The following is a 19,425-nucleotide window of genomic DNA, read 5'->3' as shown; positions in this document are numbered from 1 at the left end:
CATAAAGGGAGATCCATGATTCTAATACTCCTCACAAAGTAAGGCTGATTTAGACATACTGTAGTCTAGGACCTGTGACTTGTTATATCTGTAGGAGTGGTACTTCGGTGATTTGCAGTTATCAGGACAAACACAATTTAAATCCCCTTGGTTGCAGGCCTCAGCTTAACTAATCTTTGTTGCTTTTGTGGACTCCTCCCAGACTACAACATGCTTTATTGACTATACAGCAATACATTCACTCTCAAACATTATATTATTATTATTTTAGTAGCCTCTGGAAGGCCCAACTGAGACCAGAGCCCCATTGTGCTAGGCACTGTGAAAATTCATGGTAAAAGACATTCTCTGCCCCCCTCCCCCCAAATGCTTTCAGACTAAACAGATAGAAAAAAGGAAGTATTGTTAGTCTCATTTTACAGATGGGGAACCAAGGCATATAGAGATTAAGTGATGTACTCATAGTCACTCAGGAAGTCTGTAGATGAGCCAGAAATTGATCCCAGATCTCTGACTCCCTAGCTGACACTTAGTGTTGCAGCCTGTTATCACAGAGGATCATGAAATGGGTTACTGGCTAGCATACACTTTTAATCTATTTTTCCATATACAGTATGTAATTAACAGGGCTTTCTTGTGTTAAAGAACCACGTTACTTTGCCTTATAAACTTTGCCAATCACTTGCCAGTCTGGCTCTCACATGTACTAATTTAGGACTTGGTTCACAGGCCATCTGAAGTCAATTTAGGGATTCTTATTCCCTTCATTTGTTTTTGGATCAAGGCCTTAGATGCAACTACACGCAGCTGTAGTTTATGGCCTAACACATTACTATCTAACATGCGTTTCTGATATCTAATAGCTGACAAAGTTAAATGAGTTAGTTTATTTACTTGTTTTGCTGAAGTTTTTGTTTGCATTTCAGCTTTATTGGAGATGGAAAGGCCTCTGACTGAGAACTTGAATTCAGTCCCAAAGCTTTAGTGTCATCTAGCTGTTCCACAATGTTCAGCATGTGCAGCTGTCAACATCCATTTGATTAGGGGGTGGTTGTTGTTTTTTGCTTTGTTTTCTTTTGGGATCATAGACTTCAGATCTAAAAACTTTGCAGCTTAGAAACAAGGTATTATTTTACAGTAAAAGCTGAAAATTAGGTCAGTCTCTAAAAGAGATACATTATGTCTTTCCCATTAACAAGGGCCAGATCCTACAGTCCTTATGTGACCGTTAGGGTCCAAGGCTGCCACCCTTTCTCATGTGACGTAAGTAAGTGTTCAGCATAATAAGGGCGGAATGGAGCCCCAGGTGAGGGGTTGCTTTGATTTCATCAGGATTATTCACATGAATAAGGAAGAACTAATTGGCAAAGCTAAGACTGCACGATCTTCCCCTAGATCCTACATCATATAGCAAAAGCAGTAAAAGATCCATAAAACAGGAGAACAATAAGCTTAAGGCCGCATTGTCCCCTGCATAGAACTAAACTATATGTAGGAGAGGAATTCCATTTGTCTGGCCTCTGTTGAAAAAGCTGGGGGTTCCCCTGCACATTGACAATATGGGCTATGTCTACACAGGGATTGAAAATACCTGCAGCTGGGCTCAGGATCCAGGGCTGAAAAATCACCATGTGGACTCCTGGGCTTGGGCTGAAGCCCCAAATCCTACGAAGTTGGAGGGTCCCAGAGCTTGGGCTCCAGCCTGAGCCCAAACATCTACACAGCAATTTTTAGCCCTGCAGCCCAAGCCTCACGAGCCCATCGGCTGACCCGGGCCAGCTGCAGCCGTGCCAAGAGTCTTTATCCATGTGTAGATGTACCCCCTGGATCCCCTCACACTCTCACAGATCTTGTTGGGGATTCACCAGAGGCAAAGGGTGCCACCTATTCTTAATCAGGCCATTGTTGTAAGTGTGTCATAATGGAAATGCTAACACTTTTGTTTCATCATTTTAAATTTGATTTCTAAATTTGTTCTCTAGGCAGACACTTGACATCCATAGATCCAGGCAAGGAGCTACCTCTTTTTTTTTTTTTTTAACAGAAAGAGCTAGTTTGATTGCATTAAGAGACTTATATAGTGTGTAGTACTTTTTGCATGTAGGAGAAAAGAATTAATGGATGAAGTGGTAATACTACTTGTATTGCACCACATTATTGCTTTACACATACACCTTTCCTTCTATAAATGCTTGCACTCTTTTTCTTAAGTGTCTATAAATAACTCCAACTGTAACCTATTTATTTTGGATGTCTGATTTTTCTGGTGGCACACACATCCTTTATTAATTAAAGCTAATGTCCTCGAGGAATTCCTCCTCTTTAAATTGAATTTTAATACGGGGGAAAGAGTTGAAAGTAAAATGAATCAATTGAAGTTACAAAATTCCAAATCAATGTATTTCATGTTGGAAAGTACTAGTTCTTTTGCAGCTGTAAACTCCCCTGGTTAACAGATATAAAGTTCCACTGGTTGCATCTGGATTTTTAAGAAATGATCATCTCTTAATTCCCTAAATAATAACGGCACTCAGCTGTAGTATAGTGCTTTTCATCCATAGATTGCAAAAATCTTTACAAGGGAGGGTGAGTATCATTACAAATAAGGTTATTGATGTGACGTGAGTTGCCCCAGACTAAACAGCAGGTCTGTGGCAAATCCAGGTCTCTTTAGAATCATAGAATATCTGGATTGGAAGGGACCTCAGGAGGTCATCTAGTCCAACCCCCTCCTCAAAGCAGGACCAATCCCCAACTAAATCATCCCAGACAGCACTTTGTCAAGCCTGACCTTAAAAACCCCTGAGGAAGGAGATTTTACCACCTCCCTAGGTAACCCATTCCGGTGCTTCACCACCCTCCTAGTGAAAAAGTTTTTCCTAATATCCAACCTAAACATCCCCCACTGCAAATTGAGACCATTACTCCTTGTCCTGTCCTCTTCTACCACTGAGAATAGTCTAGAACCATCCTCTCTGGAATCACCTCTCAGGTAGTTGAAAGCAGCTATCAAATCCCCCCTCATTCTTCTCTTCCGCAGACTAAACAGTCCCAGTTCCCTCAGCCTCTCCTCATAAGTCATGTGTTCCAGACCCCTAATCATTTTTGTTGCCCTTCGCTGGACTCTTTCCAATTTATCCACATCCTTCTTGTAGTGTGGGGCCCAAAACTGGACACAGTACTCCAGATGAGGCCTCACCAATGTCGAATAGAGGGGGATGATCATGTCCCTCGATCTGTTCGCTATGCCCCTACTTATACATCCCAAAATGCCATTGGCCTTCTTGGCAACAAGGGCACACTGCTGGCTCATATCCAGCTTCTCGTCCACTGTCACCCCTAGGTCCTTTTCTGCAGAACTGCTGCCTAGCCTCTTGGTCCCTAGTCTGTAGCTGTGCATTGGGTTCTTCCGTCCTAAGTCCAGGACCCTGCACTTATCCTTATTGAACCACATCAGATTTCTTTTGGCCCAATCCTCCAATTTGTCTAGGTCCCTCTGTATCCTATCCCTGCCCTCCAGCATATCTACCACTCCTCCCAGTTTAGTATCATCCGCAAATTTGCTGAGAGTGCAATCCACACCATCCTCCAGATCATTTATGAAGATATTGAACAAAACCGGCCCCAGGACCGACCCCTGGGGCACTCCACTTGACACCAGCTGCCAACTAGACATGGAGCCATTGATCACTACCCGTTGAGCCCGACAATCTAGCCAACTTTCTACCCACCTTATGGTGCATTCATCCAGCCCATACTTCTTTAACTTGCTAACAAGAATACTGTGAGAGACCATGTCAAAAGCTTTGCTAAAGTCAAGATACAATACATCCACTGCTTTCCCTTCATCCACAGAACCAGTAATCTCATCATAGAAGGCGATTAGATTAGTCAGGCATGACCTTCCCTTGGTGAATCCATGCTGGCTGTTCCTGATCACTTTCCTCTCATGCAAGTGCTTCAGGATTGATTCTTTGAGGACCTGCTCCATGATTTTTCCGGGGACTGAAGTGAGGCTGACTGGCCTGTAGTTCCCAGGATCCTCCTTCTTCCCTTTTTTAAAGATTGGCACTTCATTAGCCTTTTTCCAGTCATCCGGGACTTCCCCGGTTCGCCACGAGTTTTCAAAGATAATGGCCAATGGCTCTGCAATCACAGCCGCCAGTTCCTTTAGCACTCTCGGATGCAACTCGTCTGGCCCCATGGACTTGTGCATGTCCAGCTTTTCTAAATAGTCCCTAACCACCTCTTTCTCCACAGAGGGCTGGCCATCTATTCCCCATGTTGTGATGCCCAGCGCAGCAGTCTGGGAGCTGACCTTGTTCGTGAAGACAGAGGCAAAAAAAGCATTGAGTACATTAGCTTTTTCCATATCCTCTGTCACTAGGTTGCCTCCCTCATTCATTAAGGGGCCCACACTTTCCTTGGCTTTCTTCTTGTTGCCAACATACCTGAAGAAACCCTTCTTGTTACTCTTAACATCTCTCGCTAGCTGCAGCTCCAGGTGCGATTTGGCCCTCCTAATTTCATTCCTACATGCCCGAGCAATATTTTTATACTCTTCCCTGGTCATATGTCCAACCTTCCACTTCTTGTAAGCTTCTTTTTTATGCTTAAGATCAGCTAGGATTTTACTGTTAAGCCAAGCTGGTTGCTTGCCATATTTACTATTCTTTCGACACATCGGGATGGTTTGTCCCTGTAACCTCAACAGGGATTCCTTGAAATACAGCCAGCTCTCCTGGACTCCTTTCCCCTTCATATTAGTCCCCCAGGGGATCCTACCCATTCGTTCCCTGAGGGAGTCGAAGTCTGCTTTCCTGAAGTCCAGGGTCCGTATCCTGCTGCTTACCTTTCTTCCCTGTGTCAGGATCCTAAACTCAACCAACTCATGGTCACTGCCTCCCAGATTCCCATCCACTTTTGCTTCCCCTACTAATTCTTCCTGGTTTGTGAGCAGCAGGTCAAGAAAAGCTCCCCCCCCCCCCCAGTTGGCTCCTCTAGCACTTGCACCAGGAAATTGTCCCCTACGCTTTCCAAAAACTTCCTGGATTGTCTATGCACCGCTGTATTGCTCTCCCAGCAGATATCAGGAAAATTAAAGTCACCCATGAGAACCAGGGCATGCGATCTAGTAGCTTCCGCGAGCTGCCGGAAGAAAGCCTCATCCACCTCATCCCCCTGGTCCGGTGGTCTATAGCAGACTCCCACCACTAGATCACTCCTGTTGCTCACACTTCTAAACTTAATCCAGAGACACTCAGGTTTTTCTGCAGTTTCGTACTGGAGCTCTGAGCAGTCATACTGCTCCCTTACATACAGTGCTACTATCCCACCTTTTCTGCCCTGCCTGTCCTTCCTGAACAGTTTATAACCATCCATGACAGTACTCCAGTCATGTGAGTTATCCCACCAAGTCTCTGTTATTCCAATCACGTCATAATTCCTTGACATCACCAGGACCTCCAGTTCTCCTTGCTTGTTTCCAAGGCTTTGTGCATTCATATATAAGCACTTGAGATAACCTGCTGATCGCCCCTCATTCTCAATATGAGGCAGGAGCCCTCCCCTCACAGACATTCCTGCCTGTGCTTCCTCCCGGTATCCCGCTTTCCCACTTACCTCAGGGCTTTGGTCTCCTTCCCCCGGTGAACCTAGTTTAAAGCCCTCCTCACTAGGTTAGCCAGCCTGCTCGCAAAGATGCTCTTCCCTCTCTTCGTAAGGTGGAGCCCGTCTCTGCCCAGCACTCCTCCTTCGTGGAACACCATCCCATGGTCAAAGAATCCAAAGCCTTCTCTCCGACACCACCTGCATAGCCATTTGTTGACTTCCACGATTCGACGGTCCCTACCCAGGCCTTTTCCTTCCACGGGGAGGATGGACGAGAACACCACTTGCGCCTCAAACTCCTTTATCCTTCTTCCCAGAGCCACGTAGTCCACAGTGATCCGCTCAAGGTCATTCTTGGCAGTATCATTGGTGCCCACATGGAGAAGCAAGAAGGGGTAGTGATCCGAGGGCTTGATGAGTCTCGGCAGTCTCTCCGTCACATCGCGAATCTTAGCTCCTGGCAAGCAGCAGACTTCTCGGTTTTCCCAGTCAGGGCAGCAGATAGATGACTCAGTCCCCCGGAGTAGAGAGTCCCCGACCACCACCACCCGCCTCCTTCTCTTGGGAGTGGTGGTCGTGGAACCCCCCATCTCAGGACAGCGCATCTCATGCCTTCCAACCAGCGGAGTCTCCTTCTGCTTTCTCCCCCCAGACATATCATCTGGTCCATTCTCCGCAATGGTACCTGTGGAGAGAACATGAAAGCGGTTAGTTACCTGTTACCTGAAACCGGTTAGTTACATAGTTATGGGGATTCCCCAAGTGTCATGAGAGGAATTGTGGGTAGGTAGCCTATGTAAATTAGCCTATGTATGGTATCACTTTTGCCCTTTCATCAATAGGAGTCGAGCTCTTTCGCCTCTAGAACTTATGGAAGGAGCATGATTTAATAGGAAAGCCTCAGAACTTAGAATGCTATTAGCTGGGTTCTGTTTTGAGTTCTGCCACTATCTTTCTGTGTGACCTAGGGCAAATCACTTAACTTCGCTGGACCTCAGTTTCCTTAGTTACAATATGAGAATAATAACACACCTTTTGTGAAATGCTTTGAGATATATACACTAGGTATTGTTACCATTGTTCGTTAATTGTGAGATCTCAGTCTTTAAAAACACTGGCTTTTCAGGGTTCTCAAGCTGGTCTACGAAGGTTCCTGGGATTTAATATATTCCAGGGTGGAGGCTTGAATCATAAATGCTTGCATCTACTAAACCTAGGACTTGTGATATTGCAATCCTGAATCTTCAGTATTGCATTCAACTTATTTGGAAATTCTTAAGACTCATAATCAAGGTTTGTTAAAAAGTAAACGTAGGCAAGCAATATGAAAAATGTGAACAAAATCAAATAGCTCTCTGTCTATAGCTATTTGATTTTGTTTTTTCATATTGCTTTTCATATTTTATATATGGGGGAGGGAGAGAGGAGGAGGAAGTGGGCGGGAATGGATGCCTCTCAGATGGCACACTGCAGAGATGCTACAGAATCCACAGAACCTGCTTCTGAAATCCCCAATCCTTGCTCTAAACTTTGGGTCTGATCCACTGCCCATTGACTTTAATGGTCCTTAGATCAGGCCTATTAGCATGGAAGAGTTAAAGAGATCCTGCTTAATTCTCTTCCATCTTCAAGTCCCTTCAAACTCTGTCTTCACAAGGAACCAATAAGTGAAATCCCTCAATCTGTGGTGTTCTTGCGGTTTTTTGTTGTTTTTTTCTGTGCATGTCCAGGCAGATGGAAAAACTAGCCAGATTGTCAATATAAGTTAATGATGGGCAAACCATATGACATTTTTAGCTGTTAGCCTTGAATAAGCATCTGAAAGTTCACAGGGTATAAATTCAAACTATCCAAACCTCTAGTATCTGCTGAAACTTCTGAAGAATCTTTCAGTGATACCCTTTTACATGAGATTTCTGCTACCCCTTCTTTTCATTTGGGTCAGTGGTCTCCCTAAGAGCACCCTTTCTTTGAGATTTTGTCACCTCTAGTTCTGGACTCTATCAGAATCTGGGAATTCAAAGCTACATAAAACTTTTTTTTTAAGTTGGGAGAAGAAAGTTAGAAGCACTGTTTGGTATGTCAAAAATAAGGCTTGGTTCTTGCTTTGGCATAGTTTGGAGAGGTGTTTAACTTTATCAGAACCTCTTCAGCAATGCCTAATATATATCTGGCGGGGGCGGGAGGGGGGCATTTCTGAAGAACTTACAATAGAAGACACAGAAATCTTCTAGGATCAAATCCTTCAGTCCTTACTCAGAAATCCCATAAAGCCCGATGGCCTAAGTAATAGCTGCTGGATCTGATTCTTCTTGGCTTATATTTCATTCACATTACAGACTCCCATTCTTTTAAAACCAAATTTACGTTTGAAAAGGTATAATTTGCCACAGTTTTGAGAGAGGGGAAAGGAATATATGATCTTTCTTTAATCATAGCTGAACATAAGGTAGCTCTGCTGAGTATGCAAACATGTGGTGTGGCAGAATGTTTCTTTATTAACTTTTAGAGTTATGGCCTGTAGTTCCTGCCCAGCTTGTGGATTGGTGTTAGACCCTCTCAGGAAAATGCAGTTCCTGGCCACAGAGATGGAAAACTTTAGTTTAGAATTTTCTTGCTTAGCTAAACAAATACAGTTCAGATGTGAGTTATTGTATTCTTCACTGAAAGAACTATAAAGTTTCAGTTGGGATGTAGTAATAAACCAGAAGCAGGATTCAATAATGCAAGCGTTTGAAATTGTCCATGGGACATACTGTATGTTGCAGTTTGTCCTATCCACTTTCAGGGATGATACACACATATAGTGTGTATCAAGATAGTGTGTTATATTGTAATTACTAAATATAGCCCCTAGAATTCCTTTACATAGCCGAAGGATACTAATGCCAACCTCCATCCACAGCAAATTTGGAAAAGAAAGTTTAATAAGTGGGTTTTCACACATTATCGTTACCATAAATTTTATGAAGACCCTATTTCGTATATATAATGTTTGGCTATGAAATTATGGTTATTTTTAGTTTGGAAATGCATATTCAATATCCCTGCAGAGTCTAATGTCCTCTACTGTCATTCTAAAAATGCCTACAAGGTGAAGAGCAGAAGTGTACAAACTTAATTTCATCTAATTTCTAAAATTCAGACCTAATGGCCATCTGTTTTTCATATAATGTATTGCAAAATCAGGTGAATTTCAATTAGGTAGTAACGCATACATTTGTGTGCATTGCAGTAACAGCGTAACCCACTAAGTGGGTGTGATAGGTCCTCATCTGTGTTCCTCTACAGATGATATGAGTAGTTACAGCAGTTAGTTACAAAGCCTTGGCTCTTTAGCTCAATCTGTTGCAGCTCTTTAGCTCTGGAGGCCCCCAGTTCAATCTTGGGCATGTGTCAGCCGATATGGCAGCCATCACAATAGTAGTTCAAAAATATTTACACCTACTCTGCTCTAATGATTTCTTCAACTGGCAGATCTCAAGCTATTGATGTCAGTGGTGTGGAAAGTCTGCCTCATGGGAGGGCACAGTGACATAAGCATCTGCAACTCCTGCTCCATCTGGGAATTCAGGAAACACAATGATTCAATGCATCTCTTGGGTGCCAAATAATTTTTTATGGCAGCAGTCTCAACTGAAAGATCTCTTTCCTTGGTAGAATGCTTGAGCAAAGACAGGCCATGGAAAAAGGGAGGCTGAGTTAAACACAAGCTGTGGGAAAGCAAGCCATGGAAAAATGGCTGTGGGTAGAGCTGGTTTAAAAAATGCAGAAACATTTTCACAGTTAAAACAATCTTCTTTGTTTGTATTTTTTGACTTTTTTTTTTTTAGATGTCCACCTCTCTCTAAACTTGTAAAAACCTAGAATCTATGAAAAGTGCTGGAATAATTAAAAAAAAATTTTTTTTAATCTTAGAAAATGCAAACACTTATCCAATTTAGTTGTAGGTGTTTTTTTTTTGTTTGTTTTTTTTTAACTGCACAGGCCTAAAAGACAGTCATCTTCTTCTACTAACATTTTGAAGTAAGCTGTCAATGGTACCATGTGTAAATAGTGAGTCAAAGGGCTCAGAGAGAGGCCAGTGACAGTTGTATGTAATTATGGGAAAGCAGAGCTGGACCACCCACTCTTTGGAATTGAGCTGAATTTCAGTAGGATTGCGTGGATGTGTCTGAAGGCAGAAATTGGGCAGCCATGTGAAATTTTCTGTCATATTTAGGTACTGTCCCTTGTAAGCACTTTTCACACTACGTATATCAGGTGGATTATTTTTAGTAATAGGCACAGCTTTATAAAGAAAATATAGGTATTGATACTTTGGGCAGCTTGAGCCCATTCTTCACTTTTTGAGTTGTTGTTGCCATTGGACCAGATAGTAATAAAACGGCCTAAATCATCTGGAAAGAAGTCAGGGTCATACTTATGAGTAGGACAATGGGTTGAGCTGCAATCCTAATAACCACTGGTAGTGAACAGGAGTGGGCTCGCACTCATTTGCCTTGCCTCACCTCCCCCCATTCTGTGTTGCTGACTTGACCTATCATTAATTATTAGTGTGGCACGCTTTTTAGCCGTGGTTAGCTGCTTACTCAGGGATCTCTGGTAAAACTGATCTTGACTATCTGACCTACATCTGGCAGTCTTTATGCTTGTGGAAAACTCTGAGAATCCCGAATTGAAGAAACATATGCTGGCCACTGTCAGAGACATGATACTAGACTACATAGACCTGATCTGATTCAGGCATTGCAATATTTCTTCTGCAGAGGCTGTATCCATGCTCTGTGGCTACTTATGTTTGCCCTGTATCCTATCCTAGAAGTGCAAACTGAAACTCTGCTCCTTTCCCTACTGCCATATAGGTCCCTGTGGGTGCAGTGCCTCACTGACAGTCGGTGTATAATGGTAGAGTGTCCCAGCAGGGCAGATATTGAAAAGTCTTCTGGTACTAGACCTCTCTGAGAAGAGACACACAAGCAGAAACTGTGGAGAGGGTGTGGGACCTCAGGACTGGGGAGATGGCCACAGAGCTCAGTTACGCAAGGGAGGGTCCTTGCATCACAGAGAAGAGTACCCCAGAGCTGCTTGAAAACTCCAGAAGCACCTTATGGGATGGAGCTTTCTGCCAGCATCTGTTGGGGGAAAGAGTGAGCAGGCCGGCACTCGTTTGCATTTCTATTATGGGACAGTTTTGCCATTTTGGTAAAAGTTCACTTAAGTTTGGGGATGTTGTACAGCTATTATCCCTGTAGGGAAACTAACTGGCCACTAAACTGTACCAATATTACCTGGGGCGAGGGGTCACCATGACCATAACTGCAATCTGAATTTGTTAGGTAAAGGAGCCTGCACAGGGCTAAAGACAGAGAAAGGATTTTTTTTTTTAAATTTGGTGGGGAGTGTCTCGCTCATGTCAAGGGGTCTGTTAAGGATTCTATCTGCCACTGATCTCTCTTTGAGGACTCAGAGCTGAGACAGTGCATATGTGCTGAGGTGGCTTGGGCTGAAGCTATACAAAGCAGCAGTAGCCTACCTGATGAACACTAGTGATGATCTACCTACCCAGCAACAAAACTGTAATTGCTTCAGCTGGGATATATGATAAAGGCCCTGGAGCAGAATAGGCAGCACTTCCATTATGAGCTGGATTTGCCTGAATTTTGGCCTCTGCTGACCTTGGACAACAAACAGAGTGCAGAGTTGCTGAGGAGGGTAGTAGCTAATGCTAGAATACATTGCCTCATTAGCTACTCATAAGTGAGAGATGGACTGAGGTTAAGTCTATTTGTAATTGCTGGCTTTCCCAAATTTATTCCATATCCTTCCCTTCCTTCCCCAAATTAGGCTTGTGAGTGAGGAAGTATTGCCTATCAAGGGCCTCAAGGAGGGTAATTTAGTTTTCCTGGGTTTCTGGATTGGGGCTTCAGCTGGTATGGTTTAAGCTTTCAGAAGGAACCCCTAGATAACTGAACCTGGCTCTCTTTGCTGCCAGCAATACTTGCCAGAAGGGTTACATTTGAAAATTAACACTATTTTTTGTCAGCGAGACTTTTTAAATTATTTGAAATATTATGTGAGCAGCTCAGAGTAAAATATAACATTAACCAGGTTTCTAAAATCATCATTGTAATATATTTAACAAAACATTGGTTCCCAGAAAAGATCACCTTAGATATCAAATCGGCAAAGGTGCAGATTTCTACTTGCATAACACAAGTGGAGGCTAATATTGGTTCAGAAACAAAAAATGAATTTCTGCTACCATGATGGAGATCAGACATTAGCCATATTTTTGAGGAATAAATGTTTCAGGGGTAACATTTACAATGGTGCTGTGTGCTTTTTTGTTGAACTAGCTTTTTCATAACCCATTTTTCCAGTTCTTCTATGATTTTTGCATGATACATGACTTTTTGATTCTCATCAGGTGGCTTTGAAAGATCTTATTTGTTAAGAGTTATTTTATTTATTTTTGTCTTCATTGCTTTCACATTATTTACTTTCTCTACTGAGAATTAGTCTGCAACCAGCATTTACTGAAACTTTACTGGACTTCTGTCTGCATCAGTCACCATATACTCTTTGTTGTATGAGGGAAAGCTGTCAACTCTGTATTATTACTTTAATACAGTGGTTCTCAAACTTTGGCATTGGTGACCCCTTTCACACAGCAAGCCTAAGTGCGACCCCCTTTATAAATTAAAAACACATTTTTTATATTTACCTCTATTATAAATACTGGAGGAGAAGGGGGGTGTTTAGGGTTGAGGCTGACAGCGTGTGACTCCTCACGTAATAACCTCACAACCCCATGAGGGGTCACGACCCCCAGTTTCAGAAACCCTGCTTTAACAGAAACAGTATCTGAGTAACTTTGTGAAAGAGTTTTCTCTCGCAGAGCCAGTGTAGTTAGGAATTCCCTATTGGAAAGAATTTTACTACTGTATATGAGAAGGAAGGGACACATCCAGAACCCAGCACCAGGCCTGAGCAGCTGTGCTGTGTATTGGGAAAATTACAGAGGCAGGATGGGTTTTTTCCCCTCCTTCCCTTCAGGACTTAAAGTGGCTGAGGATTCACTCCACAGAGGCTCCTGTAGCTCAGTGACACAGTAGTCTTGTGAGGCTCTGGTGCATCTCACTCATGAGTAGGAGAGAGGACAGGAGTTGGATCCCTGAACAACAATCCTGGTCAATTCATGCCCCATTCTCTCTCACTACTCTGCTAACAGCCAGCCACCCATGGGTCTAATGTAGAGAAAGGTTCCATTCTGTGCAAGAAGGTGTGAAAGCCTCCATTTATATTCATTCCAGTCCCACCTTCCTGTAGTGCAACAGAACCACACTGGATCTGTTGCACAGGGGAACTCTGCAGCCATGCAAAAGAGGAATGGATTTGCCATTAATTGGATAAATGTTGCTTTCATTTTTGTTTCTGTTCTTTATAATCACTACAATACGCATTGGTGTTGTGTTCCTGGATGTCAGGCTTTGTGCAGAGTTATTTTGCTGACTCATCCTGGTAGCCAGACAAAGTAGGTCTCACTAGCACCAGTTAGAGAAAAATTGGGGTAGCCCTCTGAGATGAGAAGACTAGAGGGAGAGAAAAGAAGTCTTAAAGGAAGCAACACTAGGAATAAACTATATCTCACTGAATAAGATACATCTGCTTAGGGTGAGGGTCTGTAGACAGCTCTTTCTGAGTGGTCAGGGGTTGAACTGGGAGAAAAGCAGTGGTACTATCCCAAGCTCTACCCAAGAGAGGTTCATTGACTGGAGACACAAAAAATGTCACTTGTACAAATCTTCATAATAAATTTCTTCAACAGCACCCAGAGTGCCTTGTGGCAGCTGTGGATCATCAGGGAATACTGATACCTTAGTTAAACATCCCTTTTCCAAGGCCATCTGGCCCACGCTGATGGACTGGCAGGGAGTAATGTAGTAGCTGCCATGGAGGCTTTTATCTCTCTATACAGAGGGATCCTCAAGCAGTGAGATTTACCCAGTATACAGCAGCCACAATGCAAGACAGGATCATACTTAATTAAAATGATCTCTAAGTGGCAGCTTAGATCCCAAGGTACAAGATGGCAGCCTCAGAGATGAAAAATACCAGTTCCATGAGCCACTGTGAGCAACCCAATTCAAACTCGCAGAACAGCTCTGCCTCATGTGTGTTAAGTTCTACTGCTGTTTAGTTATGTTTCTGTAGCTTAAATTAAATGCAACTCTGGGTAGATGGAATGAATCTGGGACAAAACCTTATAGTGTGTGTAACAGAAATGGCATAAGGACCCTGTCTACCGTGAGTGGGCAATGTTGCATTCTAAAGTGTTTGCTTGTATTACAGAGAGAGAGCATAAGGATTCTAGGCTCTGCAGATGTGTAGGGTTGATTACTGTTAATTCATTTGCAATAAAGATGGTCAGAAATTTATTGAGGAAACATTTTTTTGTCAGCAAATGCTGATTAGTCAAAACTGAAACTTTCAGTGAGAGGTTTAGTGAGAAATTTTTCAATTTGGAAAACTTCTGAATTTTTTAATTGTCAAACACTTAATTTCGGTGTTTCAAAATGAAATTCTGTTTTTATATTGTGTAACAACTTTTCCTTTAGAACTTTGTTATAGTTAAAAAATGAAATATTTGAAATTGGAGTGAAACATTTAGAAAATATCAGAATGAAACACTTCCATTTACCCAAACTGAAATTTATTCTTTAGGATCTCTTTTTCGTTAACGTTTTTGAGACTGTTACTTTTCATCCCATTTTGGATGGAAAAATCTTTCAATACTCTGAGAAGTTTTGTGCTGGAAAACCATTTCCTGACCAGTTCAGACTTGCAGCAATAGATTTTTTGCACAATGGCACCCCGCTAGCAGAAAGTGGAGTGCACAAAAGAGATGAATGAATAAGTAGGGAAGGGAAGATATATAGAGGGCATTGAATGTGAAGACAAGAAGCTTGAACTTTATGCAGTGGAAAAGGAGGAGTCATGAAAGGATGAAAATAGGGAATAACATGGTCAGAATGAGAGGAGGGGAGCTGATCTTAGAAGCTGCAGGTTGGGTGGGGGTGTGATGTGACATAACATGATGTGGTTATCAGGGAGCCCAGCGAGAAGGCAGTTACAGTAATGAAGACTGGAGATGGCAAGAGCTTTCATGGTGTGGATAGAAATAAAAGTTCAGATCTTAGAGAAATGTTATATGGAGGAAGAAGTAGTAAGATTGGACACAGCTAGGGAGAAGGAGGAGGAATCAAAAATGACTTTGAGCTCTGAGTAGCAGGAAGGATGATGATGCTGTCAGCTGTGACAAAGAAGGATGGCCTGGGGAGGATTTCAAGGACAACTCAGGAGTTCACTTTGTCCATATTTAATTTAAGTTATTGGTGTGACGTTCAGGAGATGTCAGAGAGAGAGGCTGGGATTGTGAGTCATCACCATAAAGACTATCCTGTGACTTCATCTACAAAAAGGTTACCTAAGAAAAAGGAATAAAGGGAGAATAGCAGAGGTAAAAAACAGACTCCCCAGACAAGGGGAAAGTGGAGTAAAGGGCTCACTGGGTATGTCTACACACCAACTAGACACCTGTGGCTGGCTCGTGCCAGCTGACTGGGGCTTGCAGGGCTCAGGCGGTGGGGCTGTTTCACTGCTGTGTAGATGTCTGGGCTTGGGCTGCAGCTTGGGCTCTAGGACCCTGTGGGGTGGGAAAGTCCCAGAGCCTGGGCTCCAGCCTGAACCTGGAAGTCTACACAGCCCAAGCCCCACAGCCCAAGCCCTGCGAACCCCAGTCAGGTGGCACAGGCCAGTCGCAGGTTTTTCCTTTGCTATGTAGAGAGCCTCAGTGGGTATATGCCTATACTATGAGCAAGGGGTACACATACTCTCTCTAGCTCTCATTAAGCTAGCAGGAGTATAGACAGCCGTGTATCCCTGGTAACACGGGTAGCAGTAGTGGAGGATGGCTGAGCTATGTCAAGTACATACCCACTGCTTTCCGGCAGGTTTATACTTTGCACAGCTTGGCTGTGTCTCCGCTGTTGCTACCCATGTTACTGTGGCTGTAACGACTAGTTATACTTGTGCTAGCTCTGAGAGCCGGCACAAGTATATGTGCACAAGCAGGGAATCTCACTCCTAGCTGGAATTGTGGAGATAGCCTTCAAGAGAGACTGAAGGAATGAAAGAAGTAGGAGGAGAACCAGGAATGGATGGAGTTTGAAAAGCCCAGGAAAGACACGATGTTGAATAATTTACCAGCTGCTAAGTTTATCATTTGCATAGTGATGCAATTCTGTATAAGGAAGCAAAATTAAATCGCCATTCGTTGCTGTTGTGCATATGTTTGTTTTAAAGCTAAGTATGCTAACATTATTAATGCTGCCCAGCAGTGGTAAATCATTTCATTTTCCGATGGCAGATTTAAAAAGCAAACTTTCTATACATCTGTTGTTAAAGCTCAATTATGATCCACAACATGTTTTATATGATAGTTATGGGATTCTCCTGTGTAAAGTCTGAGGGTCATATCCTTAGCTGGTGTAAATTATCTCCACTGAGGAGCACTGACACCAGCTGAGCATCTTGCTCTGAAAACTGTTAGTGGCTTAATATTTGCCAATGTTCTATGGTGACAGGATGAAACCACTAAATGTATTTTGCTTGTGACCTATAACTCTTTAGAACACTACACCCTCACCCCCCTCCACACTACAATACTGAATCACATGCATCCTTGTGGTAAATTAATTTGAGCCCGTGGTGAATTTAGTCCCTTGGAACAAATTCAGTTCTCATTCACACCCATTGAACCCCATTTGTTAATGGCAGATTTTGGCCCGTGAAAAGCATTCAATAAATCAAGCACCTTTGGACTAGTTAAAAAAAACCCCTTATTTTTTAAAAGTTAAAAAGAAACATGGCTGGGGGTGGGGGTGGGGGTGGGCAGTTAACTTTTATTGCTAATGAATAACGCTGTTAGATATCACTAATGAGTGCCTCATTCCTATGGTGTTTGTTGTGATAGTTTGAACTGACTCCATTTAGAGAACATTGTTCAGGTAACACTCGTACAAAGTAGAGAACACTGGATCATTGAATGAAAGGGTGCAATGGAGAACCCTAAAATATATTATCTAGGGAGGAGAATAACTGAAGGCAATAAAAAATGTTCCCTTTGGAAGTCATGCTTTTTCATTCTGACCAAGAAACATGAGAACTTTTATTATACAAAACTGAGCTTTTTTGTGAACTTTTCCTTTAGGCTTGCCAGTGGTAGATGATTTAATTTTTTCCAGATATGCACTTGGTTTAATACACATTTCTTTCATGTGCAGCAGAATAGGATAAATGGGCATTGGTCCTGAAATGTTTATTCCTTTTTACAACTCCTTAAGACTAAATTCAATAGAATTGCAACACATTTTTGGCACTCTATTCTTGCACTAAATTTTGTGGCATGTGATTGTAAAAGCACCTTATTTCAAATCATAATGCATTTGTTCTATATCCTTACACTTTCCCTTTGTTTTAATAGACAGTCATGTGCACTTGAATTCAAAATGCTGTTTCAAAGAGACTTGTTTGAATAACAGACCCTCCACCCCTAGCTCAAGTTTTTAGACACAGCTGTTACTATTGCAAACACAGAAGCTTTGATGTGCCCTATTCTCATTTCATTTCTGTTGGATTCTTTCCGGAGTAGCTTGTAGCATTGATTGTGGCTAAAAGCTTCATTATTCTGTGAGTAAAACCAGTTCAAATGGGGCGGGGGGGGGAGTGCCTTTTTTTCATAATAGTTTGTATTCACTATTATGCCACTTCCCTCATCCCTCTGGCTTTTCAACTCCCTTTTTGCTGGATTTCCTCCAGTGCTGTTAGGAGAGATACTACAGTTCTGGTTGAAGAAGAATGCTAATTCTAACCCTTTGTTTTCAGAAACACATTTTCAACCAGTGTTAAAACTATCTTTTTACAATGACATATTTTATGTTTGCTTTTGCTCCCTTTTATTGAAGGTGCTCCTTTTAAATGTTGAGATCTTGGGAACATTTTGGTCACCCATTTTCCCATTTTGACTTACCTGAGTTTAAGGAAAAAGTGAGCAGCAGGTCTCCTTGCCAGTGCATGCTTCTACCATAGACATGCCTGTACACAGAACACACTTCACCAATGCTGATCCTAGTCTCCCATGGCAGTCTATGATCCCTAGGCAGAAACTCCATGGGCCATTTCACACAGAACTGTCCCCTTTTTAATTGCTCTCAGACATGTAAAAATTGTCATGTTTACTAGGTTTCAGAGTAGCAGCCGTGTTAGTCTGTATCCGCAAAAAGAAAAGGAGTACTTGTGGCAGCTTAGAGACTAACAAATTTATTTGAGCGTAAGCTTTCGTGAGATACAGCTCACTTCATTGGATGCATGCAGTGGAAAATATCATGTTTACTAGGCATCCTAGGATACTTCATCATCCCTTGCCCACGGGGCTATTACACTTTAGCTAAAGAAAATTGTTCAGACTTTTTTCTCCCACGGGGTAACTTAAAATCAGTTTAATTTTCTGTGTCAAACCTGATTACATATATATATAGCCACATGTATATAGTCCTTGTGAAAAAGGCATACTTTACTGGCTGAGAATTAAAGAGTGTATAATCACATGTAAATAGCCTATCAGTACTATGCATGGGTAGTATGTTCTTTTCATGCATCACACATGCACATAATTGGATGGGGGTACATTGAAATAAACACACACAGGGCCTTATCTCATACTATCTACACAAGGAAGAATCCTAGTGAATGTTAAGGGCATGAATGCCTTCAAATCTGCTTTTGTTTTGTTTTGTTTTTTGGCTAGTGTAAGGAGTATGCGATCTTCTGCAACGTGCAATACAATAGTTTTTTTTTTCTTTTCTAAACTATACCACACATTGGAATAAACACAAAATGGTATTGTGATCATATTGAAGGAGATAGTATTGTAGGCACTGGAGTTCAGCACAAGAGCTTCTTCACTCCCATTCTTCTTAACATCTCTCCTAACATCACAAAACCATCTGTCTATCATTCTCATCTGCCCTTGAACCTTCAGGCCCTAAATATCATCTCTGGTACCACTTCCCCAGGTATTGTTACTCCAGAAGGGGAGAGGAAAATATTATCCATATTTCCCACAATTTTCTTCTTCTTTCCTTTCTTCATTTCTGGATAGGAGCCCACATATGTCACAGGGTTTGAGATGAAATCCAGACCAGTGAGGGGTTGTCACTGTTTGTCCTGTAACCCTGGGTGCCCTGCAATGAATGCTTTGCTGCTGGTACTCCTAGCCTGGGATGTTCACAAGCATGCAAGTATACCTTGGTGTGTGTGTGAGTGCCCACACGTGTGCTAGACAGTCCTGGCTTAGGAGCTCTGACCAAAGCAGCCTGTCTGCAGCTCTACTCTGGCTTCCACCAGACTGGGTTACAATCAGCAAGGTGACCCCAACACACTCCCAATCCCAAATTTCCCTAAAAGCATGTGCTCTGCAAAGTCCAGCCCTCTCCTGGACAGTTGAGGGAGAAAATAAGGTTTATTTTGCTCCTCTAAAGTCACAAGAGCACCACAGTTTATTAACTTAAGTGGGGGTTAATACACCCTTCCATTTAAACACAGCACTGAATTGGTTTACTAGTAAAGAAATTATTAACAATATGACATAGGTTAAGTGATATAAAGTAAAAGGAATAAAGTTAGAAAGGGTTACAAGAAAATAAAAGTGAAAACATGCATCTAAAAGTCTAAAACTTAATCTAGCAAGGT

At 42.3% G+C, this 19,425-nt stretch overlaps 1 long non-coding RNA gene across 3 annotated transcripts in view; it reads left to right on the top strand.

Annotated features, from left to right (window-relative positions):
• LOC142070568 (uncharacterized) overlaps window positions 1-19,425 on the top strand; it is a 148,271-nt gene that overhangs the window by 83,139 nt on the left and 45,707 nt on the right. The gene's annotated exons all lie outside the window — the stretch shown is intronic.

This window comes from Caretta caretta, chromosome 1 (assembly GCF_965140235.1).
Source record: "Caretta caretta isolate rCarCar2 chromosome 1, rCarCar1.hap1, whole genome shotgun sequence".
Taxonomy (NCBI): domain Eukaryota; kingdom Metazoa; phylum Chordata; order Testudines; family Cheloniidae; genus Caretta; species Caretta caretta.
Note: the sequence above shows the minus strand (reverse complement) of the source record. Positions and strands in the feature narration are given on the sequence as shown.